General features: G+C 45.5%; 2 long non-coding RNA genes across 4 annotated transcripts; both read left to right on the top strand.

Moving 5' to 3' along the window:
- Nucleotides 1-3,554: 3,554 nt before the first annotated feature.
- On the top strand, nt 3,555-12,549 carry LOC121035562 (uncharacterized). Of its 2 annotated transcripts, XR_005792961.1 has the most exons (6): nt 3,555-3,872; nt 4,381-4,486; nt 5,504-5,662; nt 5,757-5,890; nt 9,261-9,445; nt 11,985-12,549. It is a non-coding gene; the product is annotated as an uncharacterized LOC121035562 (long non-coding RNA). The 2 variants fall into 2 exon arrangements; XR_005792960.1 differs by having other exon boundaries at nt 3,555-4,486.
- Nucleotides 12,550-17,380: 4,831 nt separating this feature from the next.
- Nucleotides 17,381-21,906, top strand: LOC121035556 (uncharacterized). 2 transcript variants are annotated; one of them, XR_005792959.1, is made up of 5 exons: nt 17,381-17,627; nt 19,530-19,660; nt 20,465-20,609; nt 20,897-21,003; nt 21,510-21,906. It is a non-coding gene; the product is annotated as an uncharacterized LOC121035556 (long non-coding RNA). The 2 variants fall into 2 exon arrangements; XR_005792958.1 differs by having other exon boundaries at nt 20,465-20,613.
- Nucleotides 21,907-23,231: the final 1,325 nt, after the last annotated feature.

The following is a 23,231-nucleotide window of genomic DNA, read 5'->3' as shown; positions in this document are numbered from 1 at the left end:
ACCACCAAGAGGAATGCACCCCCCTTCCCTCTGCCGAATCTGCACACCTCCCGGTGTTTGCACTTCACTCCCTTTCCTTGGCAAGGTTGGCATCCGCTGCTGTGAAGCCAGCCAGGGCCAAGGACGGGGGCCTCCGTTCTGCTCCATGGGGGCCTCTCCGTGTGCCCGGCTTCCCAGGGCAGCTCCCAAAAGAGGACACTAATCGGAAGCTGCATCGCCTTTGAGGCCCTACCTCAGAAGTCACGGGGCATCTTTTCCAAAGTGCTCTATTGCTTAAGGCATTCACAGAGACCTGCCCCGGGGGCAAAGGGACGAGACGAGGAGATGCACACTCGGCCACTTGACAGAGGAGTAGCAGGCTCTGGAAGAGCATGTGGGACGGACGCGTGGTCCTGAGACTTTGAGGGAAATACAATCTGTTGCAATTGATCCTTTTCCTTTTTTTTCTTTTAGAAAGAGAGAGCGAGAGAGCAAAAGCATGGGTGCATGTGTGCACCTGAGCAGGGGAGAGAGGCAGAGAGAGAGAGAGAGAGAGAGAGAGGAGAGAGAGGAGAGAATCCCAAGCAGTCTCCACGCTCAGCACCCACGACGCTGGGATCATGACCTGAGCCGAAATCAATAGTTGGACGCTCATCTTACGGAGCCACCCAGGTGTCCCTGCTCTTTTTCTTATAGTTCTCGTTTAGAGTCTGGGTTCCATGTCACCCATCTGTCTAGATTAGTTGCCCCAGACAAGTCAAGGCATCCCCTTCCCGCCTTTGCGGTTCTTATAAAAATTTTGCATTACACAATTATTTCTGTGGCAGTTTTGTTTACCATCTGTTATTCAGTGTCTTGTCGCTAGTGTAGACTGGGTGCTTCTCAAGGACAGGACTATGTTTTTTCTACTCACCCCTGATCTTCAGCGCCTCCCAGTACCTGGCATGCAACAAGCCCCAAATAAACACCCACCCATGAATAATCTGATGAGGGGTGAATAAAATCTGCCGCCCCCACCCCCTAAAATAACATGAATTCAGATGGCATTCGGTCGTGAGTTCATCCTGAACTCATACATCAAGTGACTGCAAACGGAAAGGGGTGAGATGCAAACTGCAGTTGTAACGTGGTAAACGGCGTTGATTCCGCTGGTGTTGGTAGATGTTCAGCCCAGAAAACCACAGAAGCAAGTGGGCGTTGCTCCAAAGGAGGCACTTTCAAAACCAGGGGCACTTTCAAAAGTTCTCTCGGAAGTTTCATCTGAGAGACTGGTTACTACTCAGAGGGCTGATGTCCTTCAGCTAGAGGGGATCTGGCAAAATACACAGAAAGGAGAACTCCTTTCCCTGACTTTAACCTGTCCACCTTCAATCAGAGACTCTGGGCTCAAATTAAATAAAGGAATGGTAAGTAATTCATTTAAACTCAGAATTCTAAACTGTTAGCCAATGGGTGCAGGTTTTTTTTTTTTTTTTCATCTATAACAACATAAAAATTCTTATTTTCCTAACGTAATTGGTAGGAAGGTTCACACTGAACAAATTAAGAAAAGATATGAAAGTCTGGGAGCCTTGGACTGTGTCGATTTCTGAAAGAATGACTGGTTAGCTCAAAGTAATGAATAATTAATGGGATTTCGGTGCCCTCCCTCAGGAGTCTAGACTAGGAATGTAAAGAGAGCCACAAATGTGAGTCACATATGTAAATCAAATTGTCTCGTAGCTGTATGAAAAGAGTAAAAAGAAAAAGGTGAAAATAATTTTAACGTGCTAATTTAACCCCATCTATCTAAAATATTATCACTTTAACATATAATAAATATGATGTTATTAACGAGATATTTGACATTCCTGTTTTTGGTACCTCATCTTGGAAGTACGGTATATATCTCACACTTACAGCACATCTCAGTTCCAACTAGTCACCTTTCAAGTGCTCATTAACTACAAGTGCCTGGTGGTTACATTTTGGAGATAAGGTTCAGGCCGAAAGCCAGGCCTCTTGTACCAAGTCGCCAAGCTGAGAATGTAAAGGAAAAGTTCTCGAAGGGAATTAAAAGTGCTCCTCGAGTGAACCCACAAATGATAAGAAAGCAAGAGTCTTGTTGCTGATACGGAGAAAGTCTGAGTGGTGTGGATAGAAGATCAAAGCAGCTACAACATTCCCTTAAGCCAAAGGCTAATCCAGGGCAAGGCCTTAACTCTCTTCAATTCTGTGAAGGCTCAGAGAGGTGAGGAAGATGCAGAAGAAAAGTCTGAAGCTAGCAGAGGTCGGTTCGTGAGGTTTCAGGAAAGAAGCCGTCTCCATAACATAAAGTGCAAGGTGAGGCAGCAAGTGCTGACGGAGAAGCTGCAAGTTACCCAGAAGGTCTCGCTCGGATAATTCAGAAAAGAGGCTACACGAAACAGACTTTCAATGCAGATGAAACAGCCTCCTATTAGAAGAAGATGCCATCTGGGACTTTCACAGCTGAAGAAAAGTCAAGGCCTGGCTTCAAAGTGTCAAAGGACAGGCTGACTCTTTTCTTGTTAGGGGCTAATGCAGCCGTGACTTTACACTGAAGCTAATGCTAACCATTCTGAAAGTCCTAGGGCCCGTTAGAATTACACTAAATCCACTCTACCTGTATCCTATAAATAGAACAACAAAGCCCGAATGACAGCACATCTGTTGGCAACGTGGGTTACTTAATGTTTTAAGCCCACTGTTGAGACCTACTGCTCAGAAAAGAAAAGATTCCTTTCAAAAGATTACTGCCCGTCGACAATGCTGCTGGTCACCCAAGACCTCTAACGGAGATGGACAATGAGATTAATGTCATTTGCAGGCCCTCTAATACAATGTCCATTCTGCAGCCAATGGATCAAGGAGTTGTTCTGACTTTCAGGTCTTATCATATCATAAGGCTATAACTGCCATAGGTCGTGCTTCCTCTTAGATCTGGGCAAAGTAAATTGAAAACCTTCTGGAAAGGATTAGTGATCCAGGATACCATTAAGAACATCCATGATTCATGGGGAGAGATCCAAATATCAGTATGAAGAGGAGTTTGGAAGAAGTTGATTCCGTGCCTCGTGGATGACCGGGAGGGGTTCAGGACTTGAGCGGAGGAAGTCACTGCAGACGTGGTGGAAATAACAAGAGAACTAGAACGACAAGTGGGGCCTGACGATGTGACAGAATTTCTACAATCTCAGGGCAAAACGTGAACAGATGAGGGGCTGCTTCCCATGGACGAGCAAAGAAAGTGGTTTCGTGAGATGGAGTCCACTCCTGGGGAAGATGCTGTGAAGACTGTGGAAATGGCAGCAAAGGAGTTAGAACACAGAATATGACATAAACTTAGCTGCTAAAGCAGCAGTAGGGGTGCCCAGGTGGCTCAGTCGGTTAAGCAGGCAGCTCTTGATTTCAGCTCCGGTCATGATCTCACAGTTTGTGAGATCGAGCCCCACCTCGGGCTCTGTGCTGACGGTGTGGAGCCTGCTTGGGATTCTCTCTCTCCTCTCTCCACCCCTCCCCTGCTCACTCTTTCTGTCTCTCTCTCTCAAAAAAAAAAAAAGAAAAGATAAGAAAAAGAAAAAGAAAAAGCAACAGCAGAGTTTGAGAGGACTGACTTCAATTTGGAAAGACGTTCTGTTGTGGGTAGAATGCTATCAAACAGCATCACATGCTACAGAGAAATGTTTTGTGAAAGCAACAGCCAATCGATGGGATAGGCTTCATTGTTGTCTTATTTGAAGAAATTGCCACAGCCACCACAACCTTCAGCCATCACCACCCCGAGGAGCCAGCAGCCTTCAACATCAAGCCTCCAACCAGCAAAATCATTATGACTCACCGAAAGCTCGGATAAGGGTTAGCATTTTCTAGCAAAAAACTATTTTTCCATCAAGGTATGTACATTGTATTTTTTAGACATAATGCTATTACACATTTAGGCTACAATATAGTGTAAACAAACTTTTAATATGCACTGGAGAACCAAAACATTCATTTGACTTGCTTTATTGCAATATTCCCTTTATTGCCGTGCTCTGGAACCAAACCTACCATATCTCTGAGGTATGTCTGTGTGCCATGATACATGTGCCCATTTATTTGTTTAACTTATGTTTCCCCTAGAAGACAGAAAGTCTTGCGTATAAAACATTATTCTAGTCCCTAGATCTAAAGCACTGAACCAGAATTTAAAGTATGTCCCTGCTTGTCTAAGGTTTAATTTGTAGTGGAGGGACACTGAAAATAAACACATGAATGAGCACGTCGGCCATATCATGTATCACATCCTTCCATGGTCTATCATCTCATAAATCACTTAATGAGAAAAGCAATGCAGAAAAACAAAAGAGGTAAGGGAATAAAGAACAATATGGGAGAGGTAAGGTCTCTTGTTTTAAGCAGAATGCTGAGGAAGGAGTTCACTGCTGATGCCTGAACAGACATGAATGAAGTGAAGAAGCGAGCCATGCAGGAATCTGGAGGGAGTGAAGTCTCAGCAAGAAGAATAGTAAGTACTAGAATGTTCGTTGACATGGAGAAGTACTTGGAGAAAACTGAGTAGTGGGAGGTGGGAATCAAGATTTCAGTTGGGCCCTTTAAAAATTGAGTTGCCTACCTAGTAGGGGTGATATTAAAAAGTATCAACAGATAGGGGCACCTGGGTGGCTCAGTTAAGCGTCCGACTTCAGCTCAGGTCATGATCTCGCGATTCATGAGTTCGAGCCCCGCGTCTGGCTCTGTGCTGACAGCTCTGAGCCTGGAGCCTGCTTCAGATTCTGTGTCTCCCTCTCTCTCTGCCCCTCCCCTACTCATGCTCTGTCTCTCTCTGTCTCTCAAAAATAAATAAAAACATTAAAAAATATATATATCAGCAGATGGGACACCAGGCTGGCTCAGTTGGTGCAGCATGTGACTCTTGATCTCACGGTTGTAAGTTCGATCCCCATATTGGGTGCAGAGATTACTTAAAAATAAGATCTTAAAAAAAAAAAAAATCGACAGATGTTCAACAGATGCTGGCCAATCAGAAAGGATTCTCCACTATTCAGAGCTGATGACACTTATAAACCAATGATAATACCATAGTGAAACTTGCCAGTGAGTGTTAGCTCTGCCTATGAGATGTCCAAGTGGAGACATGTGACTCTGGAGTTCAGGAGAGGATCAGGGCTGGTGATGAGTGGTTTAAGACCATAGGATTATGGGAGGTGACGGGGAGGGGAAAGTGGGTGACGGACATTGAGGAGGGCACCTGTCGGGATGAGCACTGAGTGTTGTATGGAAACAAATTTGACAATAAATTTCATATTAAAAAAAAAAAAAAGACCATGGGATTGATGAGATCATCAACTGAGTGGGTGTAGAGATATACAAATGAAAAGGTCAAGCACTGAGAAAGATGGCCTGCAAAGGTGAGAAGTGACCATTGAGGTAGAGGAAAACCAAGTAGGGGTGGTGTCCTAGGAGCCAAAGGGAGAATATATTTCAAGGAGAGAGCAATCTATGGTGACAAGTGCTGTTGCAGGGTTAAGAAAATCACCGAAGACCCATCGTTGGATTGGAAACGTGGAGGTCATTGGTTTTGACCAGGACGGTTTTAGTGGAGTCGCTGGGATAGAAGCCTGCTTGGAATGTGATCAAGAGAGGACCAGAGCCGGAAAGTCTGCTTAACTCTTTGAAGACTGTGTGCTGTAAAGGGGAGCCGAGACACGGGGCTGGAGCAGGAGAGGGATGTAGGGACGACCAAGATATGTCTGTTATTTGTTTCTTTGTTCCAGATGAGAGAAATTACGGTGTTTGCTTACTGATGGAAACGATCTGGCATAGAAGGCATCGATGAGAAGCTACTGCAGAGCAAATCTTTGAGCAGGTGGAAGGAAATTGAATGGAGCGCAGAATAGAACATAGACAGGTACATAGTTCATCCTTTGCACCAGGGAAGGCAGAGTTTGTGGGCATGGATGTGGGATTGGTAGGGTTGGTGGGGGAGAACGTAGAAGTTCTCTTCTTGCTTCCACGTGCTCAGTGAGATACAAAACAAGATCAGTGTATTTGGAAGGCACTACTCCAAGATGCTATAAGTGTTCCGCTCTCATACGTGGAATTAGGGGCATTTTAAACGATCTCTTTGCCTTTTGTAGTTTTGATTTCTATCCAGTGTGTAATATTCTACATTTTTTCTGAGTAACATGTGTCTTCTCCCACTGTCCTCCTTTTCTGCCGCTCAGAAAGATGATCCTGACCATCCTGCCACTCACCAGTTGTATGTCCTTGAACTAGTTACTGACATTTCTTTGTGTCTTAATTTCTTTATTAGCAACGTGGAGATGATAATGTCTGTGCTATTTAGTCTGCTGGGTTGGAACAGTATTAAATGAGAAAATGTATGCAAAAATAATTTAAAAAGAATCAGCATGGATATAAAATGTTCCTAGTGTGGTTATTTCTGGTCTGTGTAGGGAAGTCTGAGGCAGGGGCGGAATCTAAGAATAGGCCGATCATCCGACCACCTCTTACGAGCTAAGTCCTGAGAGCAAAAACTACTTTTCTGATTCCAACAGAGCTGCCTCCTTTTATCAAGCGTCTAATTAAGATTAAAAGCTTTGTGCCCAACTCTAGAAAACAAAATAGGGAGCATGTTTCCTTTGCTGTTACGTTAAGTTAACTTTATTACTTGGCACTCTAAGTGAAAATGTTTCCTACTGGGCCAGGTTTCTCTAGTTGGCTTCAGATACATTAATTGTGACATTTACCACAATTTTTGCATTTGTATTCAAAACCACCCAGAGAATATATGGCCCTGATTATTCTTTTGTTATTTTTTTTCTCAAATTACCGTGATCTCATTGTTAGATATGCTTCAGCACATGGGTCCTGCCGGCTTGTCATCATTAGACACATTCATCGAAATCTATAAATAAAAAAAAAAAAAACCACAAGATGAAAATAACACCACTTATTTAAGACACTTTGTATGAATTAAGTAATGATAGTGGAGTCGCATAACTCTTCTGCAAGTACAATCCTGAAGTGCTTTTGTGTTTCTTGGCATTTGAATATTTCATTGTGAGCCTCGAAGATTATAAAATGGAAAGACAAGGACTGGGTGGTTGTTGTTGTACCATGTGGACACGATTGAAGATAAATGCTCATTAATCTTTGCTTTCAACTTATTTACAACCTCTCCATTTTTACTGTAAGACTGTATAACCCCAGCATTAAAGAACGTTTTGAAAAATAAGAAAAACACCACCGTCTATCTCATCATCTGAATGTAACAATTTTCCCTTTTGTGTATTCTTTTTTGTTTGTTTGTTTAAAAAAAATTTTTTTTTAGCATTTATTCATTTCTGAGAGACAGAGTACGAGCGGGGAAGGGGCAGAGAGAGAGGGAGACACAGAATCCGAAGCAGGGTCCAGGCTCTGAGCTGTCAGCACAGAGCCTGATGCGGGGCTCGAACTCCCGAACTGCGATACCATGACCTGAGCCGAAGTCGGATGCTCAACCGACTGAGCCACCCAGGTGCCCCACCCCTTTTGTGTATTCTTGGTGCATCTTTGTTCTTCCACGTACATAGCTTTTCATGGTTGCAATCATAGTATGTATGCAGTTTTGAGTATAAATTTCTAGTGTTGCATTTATTTATTTATTTAAGTTTATTTATTTTGAGAGGGAGAGAGAGTGGGTGAGGAGTAGAGAGAGGGAGAGAGAGAGAATCCCACACTGTCAGCATGGAGCCCAACGTGGGGCTCGAACTCATGAACCACGAGATCCTAACTGATGAGGTTTTGGGGGGGTGATAGTGGGGTTCATGGAGTCCAGAGCCGATGATCAAGAAATAATTTTTGAAGATGTGTTTGGGGCAAAAAGGTGATTTTGTTGAAGCACAGGGACAGGACCATGAGGAGAAACTGGGTCTATACTATGGGGTTGGGGGAGGTAAAGTCCAGGGGAAGTTTCTAGTGAGATTTTTATATGCTAAAGAAGAACCACAGGATTCTGGAGGCCTAGCTATTGTCAAGCTAGGATTGTTTTTCCCTCTAGCAAAGCGTTAACATTAAGACAGTAAGGAGTTCCTGGAGAAACACTTTACTCTGCCAGCCTCAAATATTTGCCAACAGGCTACAGGTTGTAAGGAAATTTAGTTCTATCTGCCATTTCCTTCTGCCTCTGTTTCCTGCATCACTATGGAGGGGCGATGGAGACTTAGGTCCTGCTGGACTCTGCTGTCTATCAGTTAACCATTTGTTTTCCCCCTTTCTTTGTTCTTGGGCAGCCAGGAGTGCCTGAGGAATATCACACGTATCCCACCTGGTTTGGGGGGGGTGGGTGTTTGTGGCCTGTCAGCTTGCCTTATGCTCCCTCGTCAATAACCTGAACCAAAATCAAGAGTCGAATGCCTAACTGACTGAGCCCTGAGGTGCCCCTAGGATCGCATTTAAAAGAGGGTGTTCTGGGGTACAGAAAAATTGCCCAAGTTATGTTTCTACCTTCTGTTAAAACTAGACTGTAGTAGAAAAACCCTGAGGTCAGACCTTACAGAGAGGAAAACCCTCGTGGTGGGGGGGGGGGGGGTGGTTGGAACACAAACTGGCTGGTTATGGCTGATGTCTTCTCAGGCAGTCCTTGATTAAAATTTTGAGTACTTTTGGCTTTGACGTTGATGAAGATCTTATGGTTTATACTGTCTCAGAACAAATTTCAACAATGAAATATATTTCACAATTGCCGTCTCTAATTTCACAGACCATCATGTTTCACGATTGTGTATGGTAGATTGATTGCAAATGTGGGGCCAAATTTTCATCCCTCCTTGGACCCACATCCTTGCCACATGACTTTGCCGCCATTCCCTGGAATGTGGGTGGGCTTCTATTATGCTTTGGCCCATGGAATGCAGTGGAAGGTGATGGAATGTCAGTTCTGAGCTTAGGACTCAGAGCGTGTGCGCACATCCACTCCAGCCTGGGCTAGCCTGATGGAATATAAGAGACCGAGTGGATCAGGGCCAAGGGAAACTATGGAGGCTCAGCCCCGGCCAACCACAGCTGCCCACAGAGGCATGGGTGAGCCCCATCAAGGTGAGCCGATCTCGCCCAGCTGAGCAGAACCACCCAGCGGAGAAGTCATCCCAGGCTGTTGCTTTTTTCAGCCACTAAGCTGTGGGCGATTTATTGTACAGCCTTAGTTGGGTAATATGTAACCGATAAAAAGTTCTATCACATTTTGACCTTTCAGACAATTCTAATTTCTCCCCTTGGGTTTCTGCTGTAACATTAAGTTGCAGAATTGGAGTGGAAGAACATGCCCTATTGCCATTGCCATCACCCTTCTTCCACAAAAGGCTAAAGATTTGTGAAGACTGTAGATTGACTGAAAAGGACTTCGACTCTCCATTGAATGCTTGCGCTCAGACGATCTACCCGAGGGCTTGTGTCCTGCTTTCTTCAATGAGGTGAATGTGAGGTAAGACTGCCTTTATTTTATTTTATTTTCTCTCTTTTTATCCAATCTATCAAGCCTACAATCTGTTCTTGGTAGATTTTCAAGTGAGCAGGAAACTAGAAAAGATAAAGGTTTGAGTGGTATTGTTACAGGAGAAATGGTCTGGATGGCCGCAAGGTAGCATCTAATTAACCTCAGATGCTGGCCCCGAGGCTCCTGATAATAGAAGTGCCCAATGCACAAAGAACTAACAAACTGCCTGAAATTCAAGCAATTCACCTTTTTGTAGGGGCGATTCTGCGGCTGTTGTTATTTATTTTCATTCCAATATTAAATGATTTAGGATATAAATGTGCCTTTATTCCCACGCGGTGTTTCTCAACACAGCAGCGGGTATAAGAAATTCCTCCTATGAAATTATGCTGTTGCACGGGCTCGGGCAGCTCACAGGTCAGGCGAGTTCCCAGGGAAAGCAACAACCCTTCAGCACACAGCAAGAATGACATAGCCAGTCTTGTCCCCTCTGTGGTACTGAGTTCCTGATTTCTTCTTCTTTTTTTTTTTTTTTATTTTTTTTTAATTTGCATCCCAATTAGCATATAGTGCAACAATGATTTCAGGAGTAGATTCCTTAGTGACCCTAGCCCATTTAGCCCATTCCCCCTCCCACAACCCCTCCAGCAACCCTCTGTTTGTTCTCCATATTTATGAGTCTCTTCTGTTTTGTCCCCCTCCCTGTTTTTATATGATTTTTGCTTCTCTTCCCTTATGTTCAGCTGTTTTGTATCTTAAAGTCCTCATATGAGTGAAGTCATATGATATTTGTCTTTCTCTGACTAATTTCGCTTAGCATAATACCCTCCAGTTCCATCCACGTAGTTGCAAATGGCAAGATTTCATTCTTTTTGATTGCCAAGTAATACTCCATTGTGTGTGTGTGTGTGTGTGTGTGTGTGTGTGTGTGTGTATACATATATATACCACATCTTCTTTATCCATTCATCCATTGGTGGACATTTGGGCTCTTTCCATACTTTGGCTATTGTTGGCTATTGTTGATAGTGCTGCTATAAACATGGGGGTGCATGTGTCCCTTCGAAAGAGCATACCTTTATCCCTTGGATAAATACCCAGTGGTGCAATTGATTTCTTCTTAATACACCCTGATGAGGAGGGTGATTAAGTTATTCAAGGAAGAGGAAGAATGGACTTAATCTTCTCTTCCTTCAGTTTTAAACATTCATTTTATATGTTCCATTACAAAAATACACACAATTATTTTTAGAAAATTGCAAAATACAGAAAAAATAGGTAGAAAAGTAGTCCCTCAAAATCCTATGAATACTTTTGGGATATTCTCTTCCAGTGTTTTAAATTATTTTTTCTTTTTAAAAAAATTTTTGATGTTTATTTATTTTTGAGAGGGAGACAGAGCATGAGTAGAGGAGGGGCAGAGAGAGAGAGAGAGAGAGAGAGAGAGACAGAATCCGAAGCAGGCTCCACGGTCTGAGCTGTCAGCACAGAGCCCCACAAAGGGTTCCAACCCACGAATCATGAGATCATGACCTAATGCTGAAGTCAGACGTTTAACGGACTGAGCCCCCTAGGTGTCCCTCCAGTGTTTAATTTTCTATAAATGATTGCAAATGCAAATAAATAAACAGAAGATACTCATAAATAAGGGTGAGAGCAAAGTCAGAAATTCTAGTGGATTTGGAAGACAAGTACAGGGCCATTCCTTCCTCTAAAGAGTAAGAGCAAGGGGTGCCTAGGTGGCTCAGTCATTTCAGCATTCAACTTCGGCTCAGGTCATGATCCCACGATTCGTGGGTTCCAGCCCCGTATTGCACTCTGTGCTGACAGCTCAGAGCCTGGAGCTTTCAAATTCTGTGTCTCCTTCTCTCTCTGCCCCTCCCCACTCACACTCTGTCTGTCTCTCTTTCTCTCTCTCTCAAAAAATAACTAAACATTAAAAAAAAATTTTTTTTTTTAATGAAGAGTAAGGGTAATCATGATGTCATGAGGTGGGGAGGAGGGGAAAGTACAATGAAGACTTAGGCTGGTACCTGGCAGTAAAATTCACTATTAATCACAATAAATGGAGCAAACAAACATCAATCTGGAGCTTTGTAAGTGCCAGGCACCGTTCTAATCGCTTTCTCTATATTAACTCATTTAAACTTGGCAACAACCCGGCCATTCAGGTGTCACTATCATCCTCACTTACACAGGAGGATTTGTTAGCTGGCTTGCCCAAGCGGGGAACTGCGATCCAAATTCACATAGCCTGTTTAAGGTGTCCTTGCTCTTAAAGGCTATGCGATTATCTTATTATTTTCTTTATTATAATTATCAATCTGGACTCCCCAGAGGACTCCAACACCTTGACCATTTAGAAGGGGCCCATTTGGCACAGTTTTGGAGAATTTCATGTCACCATTGCAATCATTTATTGGCTTAAAAGCATGTTCCTTTGAAACTGAAATCTGAGTGTCATTCGTCACCATTCATTTGTGTTATAGCCTGTCAGTACCTTTTCTTTTTTCCACTTTTCTTTCAGGACACAATAAATTATATTCAAATGGCAGTCATGGAGGAAACTTCCCTTTCCTTCCTCATCCACCAAGCTGATCGATGGGCGCTAAAGCCCCGGGGAAGCAGCATCTGTTGTAACTCAAGGATCCCTGCTCGAGCTGAGTATGAAATTAACAGACACAGAGCAGTTAGCAGCTCAACATTTGTTCAAGTCTGGCACATGCACACATCATTAGCAACTATATTTGAGGAGCAAGATCAAGGAGGTGAGGAAGAGGGTGTATCTGATTAAAGGGATATTCAGGAAAGAGGAAATTCAGAGCATTTAGGTAAAGCTTCATGGCTAAAATAAATGAACTGGAGAGCAGAGCAAACAGCCAGGGACAGGGGATAATTTTGCCCGTGCAACTTCCCAAACAAAGTCATTTCACGCAGTGGATCCCCCAGAGTGGCTGGCTGCCTCTTTTACTTCAGCTCCATGGGCTGTCTCTCCATTAAAATTCGAGGGCAAAGATTTTGCTGTCCTGTTCACTGCTGTAATCTGGGCTCTTAGTAGATAAAATTAAATATTCATGGAATAAGTTAACGTATACTTGCTCAAAGCCTGCCTTGACCTGAGCTAGGCAAATAAAGCCTGAGACGTTCGGCACGAATCCAAGGCAACGTGCGTGCCGGAAGAATGGCATCTTCCAACCAAAACTTGAGTGTTAATTAAAGTGTACAGAATTAGCCGGGAAATATTATGGGACTGCCTCTCACGTGCCCAACATTACTCTAGGCCCCGGAGGAGATACAGTAGAAGCACAATCACAAGGAACAGTGAATATTTGCTGAGGGCTTGCTATCGGCCAGGCATATGCTAAGCTCATTCCTCCCATTGGCGTGCCCAATTCTCCCAGTACCACCTACGGGGCAGGTGGGTAGCAGGCTATCGATCATCTCCAGCGGGTATTCAAGGCAACTGGTGCCAGGTCAATTTCATAATGCGCCCAGGGTCCTACAGAGAGTAAGCGGGGGAGCTGGGAGTCCCTTTGCTGTGCTCTCCACCTCCATTCCCTGGGGCCCTTTAGGAACCTGCCCCTAATCTGAGGACACGAAAGGGGCACGTGTGAACAACGAAGCCTTAGCCTCGGTGGCCCTGGCGACCGAAAGCCGGGGAGTCAGTGTAGACTTTGACACAGAGCTCCCGGAAGGAGGCTGTACTTGGATCCGTCTTGAATTTCATCATGGGTTTGTTTGTATGCCGTCTCTCCGTTCTCCATCTACTCCTCTGTTCATCCTCCCTCCCACCCACCCAACAAGCATGTCCTGGGTTCCACGGTGCACCGGACGCCGAGCGCCGAAGAGGAATTTGTGCTGAGGTAGTCGCATGGGAGCTGCGTGTGCTCCTTGGCACGAGAGGGCCAAGATTACCACCCCCCCCCCCCCCCCCCCCCCCACCCGCCAGCAGAGGGGCTTCCCCAGCATGGGCGGTTTGGTGCTGTAAACACTGGGAATGCTCGTACCCTTGACCCAGCAATCTGACCTGCTGGAGTTGGCCCAGAGGGAAATGATTCGTGCCAAAGTCACTCCCTATAGCCCTGTTTGTAACGAGCACGTATTGGAAATAGCCACGTGTTCGTCCAGAGGGAACTGCTGAAAAAAACAAAACAAAAAACTCCACAGTACCCCCAAAGAGATTACTAAGCAGCTGTGAAAAGGAGTGAAGAGGTGTAATGAAGTGATCTTTAAGACATTTGAGTGAAAAACGCAAGGAACATACGAACGGTAGGCTACCGTTTGGGTCGAAGGTGGGAAATAGGAACATGCTGGGTAGGCTATCTAGAAAATACCACTGGAAGGATACACCAGGCACTGATGATGGTCTGTGGGTTTCAGTGGAAGGCACAGGGACTTGAATGGCAAGAGGAGCAGGAGGGATGTTTGATGAAATACCCTTTTGTGTGTTTTGAATTTTGAAACTTGCACGCGTGTTATCTATATTCCCCTCTAAAAAGTAAACAAAAAATCATGGGCAAAGACCATGTTACCAGTGGCTTATCTATGAGTGATGGAGTTTTAATTTTGGTCCTCCACATCTCTCAAGGCACTCAAGAGGGGAATCCTGTGTGCCAGGATGGGTGGGCAATCTGGAACCCTCCCTGCCTGACTCACTCTTGAAGTGCTGTGACATTTGCTTTCTGTCCTTGGCTGGACCGGGTACCTTTCCCAGGGTTCTCTTCCTTAGCAAGGGAGCTTATCCCCAGACCTGGTGTTTGCGGTTTGGAAGAGGGTGGTCAGGGTGGGCTTCACGGAGAAGGTGACATCCGTGCAGAGCTTGAAGTAGGTGAAGGAATGGTTCCCCTAAGGGCATTCAGGGGAAGGGAATTCCAGAAATACAGAACAGCAAAGTCAAAGAATGTGAAGTCATAGGGTGTTGGGCTGGGCAGCAGACCTTCCAAGAATGGAGTATACAAAAGGCAGAGAAGACACAAGACAAAGGCATAGTCCACAGTTGGGGTGTGGGTGAGGAAGGTGGGGATCATAGACAGCCTTCTACCCCTTTCCTGGAGATTCCACATCCAGACATCTGCCCATTTCTTGACTCTGATCTCATGTTCCAGGTCTACTAACTGGCCTGCTCCTGGGTCCCTGAGACCTGGTCCGTTGCTGTTGGCATCCCGGCCTTAAGCCGTGTTTCTGTAACCATCTCTGTGATCTGGTCTCTCCTGGCTGCCACCAAGGAATGGGGACCTGAATTCCATTCTGGGATGGAGACTGCTGCCAGTTCAGTCCCTGTGGGGACCACGGGCATTGTGAGGAGGGGAGACAGGAGTAGGGAATCCGTCTTTCAATCCCTGCTCTCACCGGTCTTCCTGCTACTTCAAGAATGGCACACCTTTGCTTCAAGTGCCTTTGAGCTCCCGAGTCCTCATCCTCAAACACTCCTCCCCTACTTTGTGTGACACACTTGTTCTCTTGTTTCACTCAGAAAATGAGCGGTCCTCAAATGTCCTCTTTGGAGAAACGTTCCCTGACCTCCTGATGGAAGACGGCTGCCTCTGCCCCTCTATTCCTTTACCCAGTTGAACGTCTTCACCCCGTATATGGACGTGTTTAGTCTCTGTCTCTCCTCTCTTAAATACAAGCTTGAGGATAGTAAGAACTTTATCCAGAATCCCAACCCTGGCAGATGGTTGGGCCTCCTGGAACTTGCCTCGGTGAATGGGTCTGGTTCCAGATTTTGGTCCCTCCAAGTCAACTGTGTCCCACTAGAGAACCAGACTCTGCCTGTCGGGGGGATGGAGATTCCTAGGAGTTAGGAGGAGATGTGTGGGTGAACAGAATGGCATTATGGGCAGGCACTCCAGGAACACCGTTCCCCATCCTGAAGCAGAGGGTTGTGGAGGCAAGGGCAGCATTTGCCAACATTTTACATGAAAAAAAAAAAAAATACAGGGACCTTTTACCTTCTCAGAATCATGCTTCTCTTGGTCTTATCAGCTTTAAGGTGAGTGTAAAGTGCTCATAATTTTAAGGTTCACAACTGTTGTAAGGTGACAATCTACTTTTTTTTAAATGTTTATTTATTTTTGACAGAGAGAGACAGAGCATGAGCGGGGGAGGGGCAGAGAGAGAGAGGGAAACACAGAATCTGAAGCAGGCTCGAGGCTCCGAGCTGTCAGCACAGAGCCCGATGCGTGGCGCGAACTCACGGAGTGTGAGATCGTGACCTGAGCCGAAGCCGAAAGCTCAACCGACTGAGCCACCCAGGCGCCCCTGTGGCAGTCTACTTTTAATCTTACTGATTCTTCATTCTTGAGAAGCAGCTTCGACACCAGTAGACTGGGTTTCAAATTTGGGCTCTGACGTATGGTGACTTTGGGCAGATCAAACCTTTCTGAGCTCATTTCCTCATCTAACACAAGGTGGGGGGAGTGGGAATGGGGGCACTATATTTGCTTCCCATCATTGGCAGGACATAAAGCATGGAGTCTTTGGTACATAGTAAGAGCTTAATTAATGTTTCACCATTTCCTCCGTCCTCAGCCCTTCTCCACATCTCCTATCACGAAAGATCTTTTCCATGTACTCTGTGGTCCACGAGATTAATACTCGCCTGTAAGCCGTGAGGACTGAGAACAGGAAGCACACGATCTTTGAGATCATCAAAGATGATCTTTGAAGCGCAATGTCCTGGCCACAGGTCTGAGAGCTATAAAAGCTGATAAAGTCAAAACAATTTCTTTGCTGGTGGAGTCGTACTACATTTCAGGCATATTTTCACAAATGCACAGGTGTGGCTTAGCTGATATAACAAAAATACCCCCAAATACAGAAGCTTATGTACGCTAGGAGCTTGTGTCTTTCTTATATAATAATAATAATTTGGAATGTTATATAATAATAATAAATTATATAATAATTATATAATATATAATAATAATTATTATTATATATGGCTGCGAGGGTGCTGGGAAGATTTTATTTCTACCTCCATGGCCACAGGCTATGCTGATACTTGGTAAGTGGGGGTCTACTGCTAGAAGAAGAAGGAGAGAGTGGGTGTGAGGGGACGGTAATCTCCTCAACACTGCTGGTGTGAAGGCGAGAGTGCAGCTGACTGGCTTGGGGGGAGCTCGCACCCGCTGGAGTGAAGCAGCTGCCGAAAGGTGCCTTTTTACCTGCAGGTAGTGGGCTTTAAATAAATGGGGAGCATGGATCTTTCTCCCTCCCATTAAAAAAAATAGATGTCACCCAACAAAACCAAACCTAAGCAGCTTCATGCCCACATTGTATTTTTTTAAAAAAATTTTTTTTTCAACATTTATTTATTTTGGGGGACAGAGAGACAGAGCATGAACGGGGGAGGGGCAGAGAGAGAGGGAGACACAGAATCGGAAACAGGCTCCAGGCTCCGAGCCATCAGCCCAGAGCCCGACGCGGGGCTCGACCTCCCGGACCGCGAGATCGTGACCTGGCTGAAGTCGGACGCCCAACCGACTGCGCCACCCAGGCGCCCCGCCCACATTGTCTTTTTAACGGATCCGTACCGTTCTGAGCAGTTCTCGTTGTTTCAGAAGCCAACTGAGGGGGTTTGTTTTGAAACTCAGAATCAAGGTTTTTACCTCAGCTCCTGGGGGTTTTGTGACCCGTGGTGATCCTTAGGGTCGGTGCAGAACCTGGGCAGCTGGTGTGGCCCACGGTCATGCTGGAAGCTGGGTGGTCACAGTCACAGCGTCTCCACCGGGATGTCAGGGCTTGTGACTTAAATTGCACTTCCCTCAGCGTCCATGCTTTGGTTTCCATTTCCGCTAACAAGAGCTGGAAGAAGCAGAGAATCCCTCTTAACACTGATTATCAAGTTCTCTGCCAATGTCAACTGCAGCTGCATGGTCATAGCTTTACCCCTAGGATCTTTAGACACAGAGGCTAGTAAAATGAGCTCGCATTTTTATTGTTGAGTGAGTTGAAAGAACAATTGTATACCCTTTCTCTCTTTTGGCCCTCTCATTTGAGGGGGATTAATATTTTCTTCTTGTTATCATTACCAGTTTACAGATGAAGAAACTGAGATACAAAGAGCTTATGGGTGTTATTCAAGGACACAAAGCTGACATGTGGTTCTCTGTTATTGAATGAGATCGATTTAAAAAATTACATCAAGGCGTGTTTGTTATATGAATGGGTAAGTATTGGTAAAAAGTATGATCATATCAGAAACTGTTAGACTCTGTCATAGAAAAGAGAATTCTTGGGGACAGCTGAATGGACTTTGTACCTACTCCCGCTTTGTACCTCAACCTAGTAATGACATTGGCACAACGGAACAGGGTTTTGGGGCAGATTTTCACCTCTATTATCTCTCTAGTTCATGGAGCAGATTCACAAATATCAACAGGTCTGTAGGCTAAGTATGGTTAGGACCTAAGTCTTATTTATTTTTGTAGTCACTGTGGTGTTTTGCACGTAGTAGGTGCCTTCTAATTTTTTTTTTTTAATGTTTATTTATTTTTGAGACAGAGAGAGACAGAGCATGAATGCGGGAGGGTCAGAGAGAGAGGGAGACACAGAATCTGAAACAGGCTCCAGGCTCCGAGCTGTCAGCACAGAGCCCGACGCGGGGCTCAAACTCACGGACGTGAGATCATGACCTGGGCCGAAGTCGGATGCTCAACCGACTGAGCCACCCAGGCGCCCCAAAACTTCCATGGGATAAATGCTCTCATTTGGTCCTCAGGACAGCTGAGGACAGTAAAGACAGATGGTCTCCCCATGGAAAAGGCTTGGCCCCTGAGGCTCAGGGAGGCTGAGTGACAGGCTGCGTGTCACAGAGCTAAGAAGTATGGTAGTAGGGAATGGGCCAGTAGTTTCCAGGTTTCCTGCCCCAGCAATCCTGGTATCATCCCACACCATGCTCAGGCCTTTAGCTACTTTATCTCTGAATCCAAAGCATGTACTCATAGGCACTCCAGAGGTCCATGTAAGTATCATTTTTCTCTCCGAAGAAGCCTGTCTTTTTTCTTCAAGGAACAAATTCAGAGCTTGAGACAATTGGTCTGGTTCTTTCTCTCTTTCAGTAAACGTGGAAATGCATCCTTTAAAACATGCACCTCCCGCCCTTGAAAATACAAGTGTGTTTTCTTCCCCTGTAACCCTGCAACAGAGAATTTGGTCACAGGTCTATTTTATCACTTGATTTTTCTAAAAAAAAATGAACAGGACTGGGAAAACTTCCTTCAGAGTCCCCAGTAGCCTAACCTGATCCTTTGTCCCCCAGACCTAACTCTCTCTTTACATAGTTGGACTGAAGTCAATTCTAAACTTCTTGGGAGACAACCTTCTGTTCAGATTCCCACTGACCCTAAGATTTACTACACCACTCTTTTCCCCTCAAACCCGATTCTCTTGTTCTTCAATTCCTTCTTTTGATCAATGGCACCATTTATAAGTAAAAGTCTGAGGAATGACTCCTCCTTCTTCCTCCCATAGCAAGCAGACTGTAAAATGACCCCCAATGATCCTCACCTCCTGATGTTCCCTCTCTGGTATAATCCCCTCCTGTGAGTGTGGGCAGGACGTGTGATTTGCTTCTAACCCATGGGATATAGCAAAGGTGATGGAATGTCACTGCTATGATTCGGGTCCATATGATTGTGACTTCTGTCTTGCTAGAAGGCTTTCTCCTTCTTACTGACTTAGACAAAGCAAGCTGCTATGGTGGGGAGGCCCAGATGGAGAGATGCTGAGGGCAGCCACTGACTAGTAGCTGGCAAGGAATTGAGGCCCTCAGTGCAACTGAATTCTGATAACCAATGACCATGTGAGCTTGGAAGTGGATGCTTCTCCAGTTGAGCCTTCAGATAAGATCTGAGCCCTGGCTGATAAGCTGAGAGCTCTTGTATCTCTATGTTTTCCTGCACTCCTTCTGCCTCTGCTTTGTGTCAGTCCTCATTTGGATAAAACAACTGCCCCCATATCAATCAGGGTCCCAGCAGGGAGCCAACAGGTACTCCCAAAGGATTTAACTGAGGAGCGGTATGGACAGGGTTGAAGGACTGGTAACAACAGGACACCATTATCATCCCAGGCCTAAAAGGGCAGGAGGAGTGAATCGTGATGCCAGAGGTTGATGAAAGCAGGAATACAAAAAGAGTTGTCTGGCCAGAGCTGTGACTATAGGTAGAGAAAGAACACAGCTGCTGTCTGAACTGCGGACAGGTAAATAAATACCTTAACCTCTTTCTCCTTTTGTCCTCCAATCCCTTGCTATGGCTTCCACTGGGCAAACTCATTCAGAAGCCAGATTAGTGTCCTGCCCTTGGGCTGGGATTTACACCGTGGTCTGTCCCGGTTGTCAGGCCTTCTGACTTAGACTGGAATTATACCACTGGTTTTCTTGGGGCTCTTTCTCGCAGATGGCAGATCATGGAACTTCTCGCTCTCCGTAATTGTGTAAACCAATTCCTCATAAGAAATCAATGTCCTTCTCTCTGTATTTGTATCAGTATCAGTATCTGTATCAGTATCTGTATCTGTATCTGACCCTATCCGTATCTGTATCTGTATCTATAGTATCTATATCTGGGAGACCCAGCACTGCTGATTTGGTTCCGGTGCATATGATTGCTTTGACCACCTCCTTTTCCTCTCAAGAGCAGAGACTTTGGTTTATTTACCTTTTTATCCCTAGGGTCCAACACAAACAAAAAAGCACAGTTAATGTAGGTTTGAATGAGGTTTTTCCTTTGCTATCCAGTGTCTTAGCTTGGATTCCTCTCAAGGCAGACCCTGAGACAAGACTTGGGCACAGGTATTTTATTTGGGAGATGACCCCAGGAAGCAAAGCGAGGGTGTAGAGAAAGTAGGAGTGAAGAGAGAAAAGCCAATGAGTTGCTGCTGTGGGCAGGGGACCCAGTCACACTGAGGGTCCTGAGAAAGCACAGGGAGCCATCACAGGGCCATCCACCGCACTACAGGGAGGTGGGGGCGAATCCACTGACTCCTGTTTCCTGTTGGTTGAAGGTTGTCTCCCAGGGGAGTTAATTTGCCCACACGGCTGGTTGTTCCGGCATCAGAGCAAGCCCCGTGGAGTGAGAAAGTCCTCAGGAGGAGCAGCAAAGAGTGACAGGCACCTGAGTTGTCAGAAGCTGAAGCTGTCTTCCCAGCTGTAGGTGAATGCAGGTGGTGCTGGTGGGGGTGGGAGGGGATGTGGTGGGGGTCCCGGAATCCAGTCTCCTGTATCGGAGAGGAAGGGAACATAAAATCGTTGTTTCCCATTTATAAACACCTGCTTCTAGATCAGCCTGCTTCTTTAAAGCAGGCTTGTGAAATACTTTTGGAAGGTTACAGGAAAAGTCAGTTTTTTAGTTATTAGTTTTAGTAATTATTGATGACACTTCCTCTTCAAAAGAGTTCTGCTTTGGATAATAAATTAATTTGTCAGCCAACCCTTAGAAAATAGCTGTGGCACTACCCACCCCCTACTGCCATCATTAAGAGCACATGGGCTCCGTGTCTACCTCTGTCCTGAGCCAATGTTCAGGACAACGTCCAGGACTGTGGTATGTTGGGATTCCCTCTCTTCCCCATTTGCACAGGGGAGCTGGACATTTAGAGGGTGGGGGATGGAATGGACCTCTCTTTCCACTCAATGGTCTTCAGCTTGCCTGCCTCCCCGCCCTTGAAGAACGTCTGGTTTGTCCACTTGTCTGGTTTTCCGTTCATCCTCACTTCCTGGTTGCATTCCAAATTCCTCTGGTGCAGAGGGTACCCCAGATCTCCACTAAGCTGGGACCCTGACCTTCTCATCTTCTTCCAACCCCTATTTCCTGGGGCTGGACCCAGCCCCCTGATCCTTTCTGACCTACAACAGTCATAACACACTCAGATTTTTGCCAAGAGGCCCACTCCCTGCCCCACATGCTTGGCTTAGACCTTGAGTCCCAGAACTGCACTGGGTCTGGAGTTCACCATGCCCCCTGGCCTTGGGGCTGAGCTGCTAGACCTTCTCTGAAAAGGTTTGCCCTTTGCTGTCTCAGCTGATTTTCTCTCATTTCCATTTGAGCAGGTCCTGGAATTTCCAATGTACTCTGGGACCAAGATTGTCTGGATTATAACAAATTTTGGCACAAGTGTGTTGAAAACACATGAGAGAAAACCAAAGGGATAAAAATGGTGAATTCTGTACAATTCATTCATTTGTTCATTCATTCATTCATAAATTGACTCAAATATTACTGATCGAGCAACACAGTTCTAGACTCACGGTAGGTCCTTAGTGTTTGTGGGATTGCCCAGACAGGGACAGGTACAGAAGTATGTCCCCCAGGGCTACTGAGAGCCAGGTGGGGAAGACTGGTGTACTCCACCCTTATTTTCCTCCCACTCAACTCAAGGTGCAGACTCCTCATGGCTCAGGATGGATGGAGTTCAGTTGGGAAAAGTGCATTCTTTTTTTTTTTTTTTTGTTTAATTTTTAAAAATGTTTTATTTTAGTTTTGAGAGACAGGGAGAGAGAGCGTGAGCAGGGGAGGGGCAGAGAGAGAGGGAGACACAGAATCCACAAGCTCTGAGTCGTCAGCACAGAACCTGACGTGGGGCTCAAATTCGTGAACCAAGAGATCAAGACCTGAACCAAAGATGGAAGCTTAACCGCCTGAGCCACCCAGGCAACCCAGGAAGAGTGCATTCTAGTGTATCAGCTACATGACCCTAGGGCTAATAATAATGTTGAGATCTTTTTTTGCTCTGGGTTCAAGTTTCCATGAAGCAGGTGATCCTGGCCTCTTTCTGTTCCCTATTACCTCTTCCCTGACCTCCATATCTGGCTGCTCACGGAAAGACCATATTCAGCTCTGCTCTAAGCTTTATGGGGCCAGGCTTCTGGGGGTACTTCTGTGCTGACCTGGTGCTACGTGGGACTAGAAGGTGAGTCCGATTCTGGGGTGCAGAATTAGGAAGCCTAAACCCTAAGCTATGTTCTCCCTCATTGACTATATACAGTAAGAACATTTTGATCTCTATTTTCCAAATACCCATGTCTGTCTTCCAATTAGTTCTTCGCTCCAGTGGGAAACAACAGTGGAAGTTACTGGGCCTCATCAAAACCCACCATGTAGTTCCAATTCATGGGGTTGGTGAGGATTAAATGAATATTTAGAATAGGACCTGGCGCTTAGTGAGAGCTGTTGTTATCGTTGGTAGGAATAATAGCAACAGCAACCTGATTCCTCACCCCACCTCGTTGAGGAAAACAAAAGGAACATTATTAAGTGTGTAGTTCAAGCATGGGCAAATAATGTTTTGGACGAGGGAAGGAGAAGTGGGTGGAAATGCACACAGCAAGGTGGGGATTGTGAGAAGAGAAACGGGTGACGTGGGATCAGTCACGCCCAAATCTCCACAGGCCCAGACAGCTTCCCTGAAAGCAGGCTCAGAACTGGTCTCCCCAGGGGAGGCTGGGCAGCCTTGGATTGCTGGTAGGCTCCACCAGAGGCAAATCCTGAAAAGGATCACTCTACCATGGCCTTGGGCAGGAATGCCGCACCCTTCTTGCCTTTGTTCCATTTCTTGATCGCGGGGTGGGGGTGGGGGAGTGGAGAGAAGGAGAATGCGAAGCAGAAATATCAGACCATATTAAGTTGAGGCTGCCTGAGTCTGAGGGGGTGGGCCATCAATGCAGATACCTTCATTTGCTTATGCAAAGTCCTGTTGATGAGCAGGTTAGTCTCTTCTCATTACTTAGAATTAAATTATTGACTGAATAGCTACCACATATCTACTTCAACTC

This window comes from Herpailurus yagouaroundi, unplaced genomic scaffold (genome assembly GCF_014898765.1).
Source record: "Herpailurus yagouaroundi ecotype Mexico unplaced genomic scaffold, PumYag 28, whole genome shotgun sequence".
NCBI lineage: Eukaryota > Metazoa > Chordata > Mammalia > Carnivora > Felidae > Herpailurus > Herpailurus yagouaroundi.
Note: the sequence above shows the minus strand (reverse complement) of the source record. Positions and strands in the feature narration are given on the sequence as shown.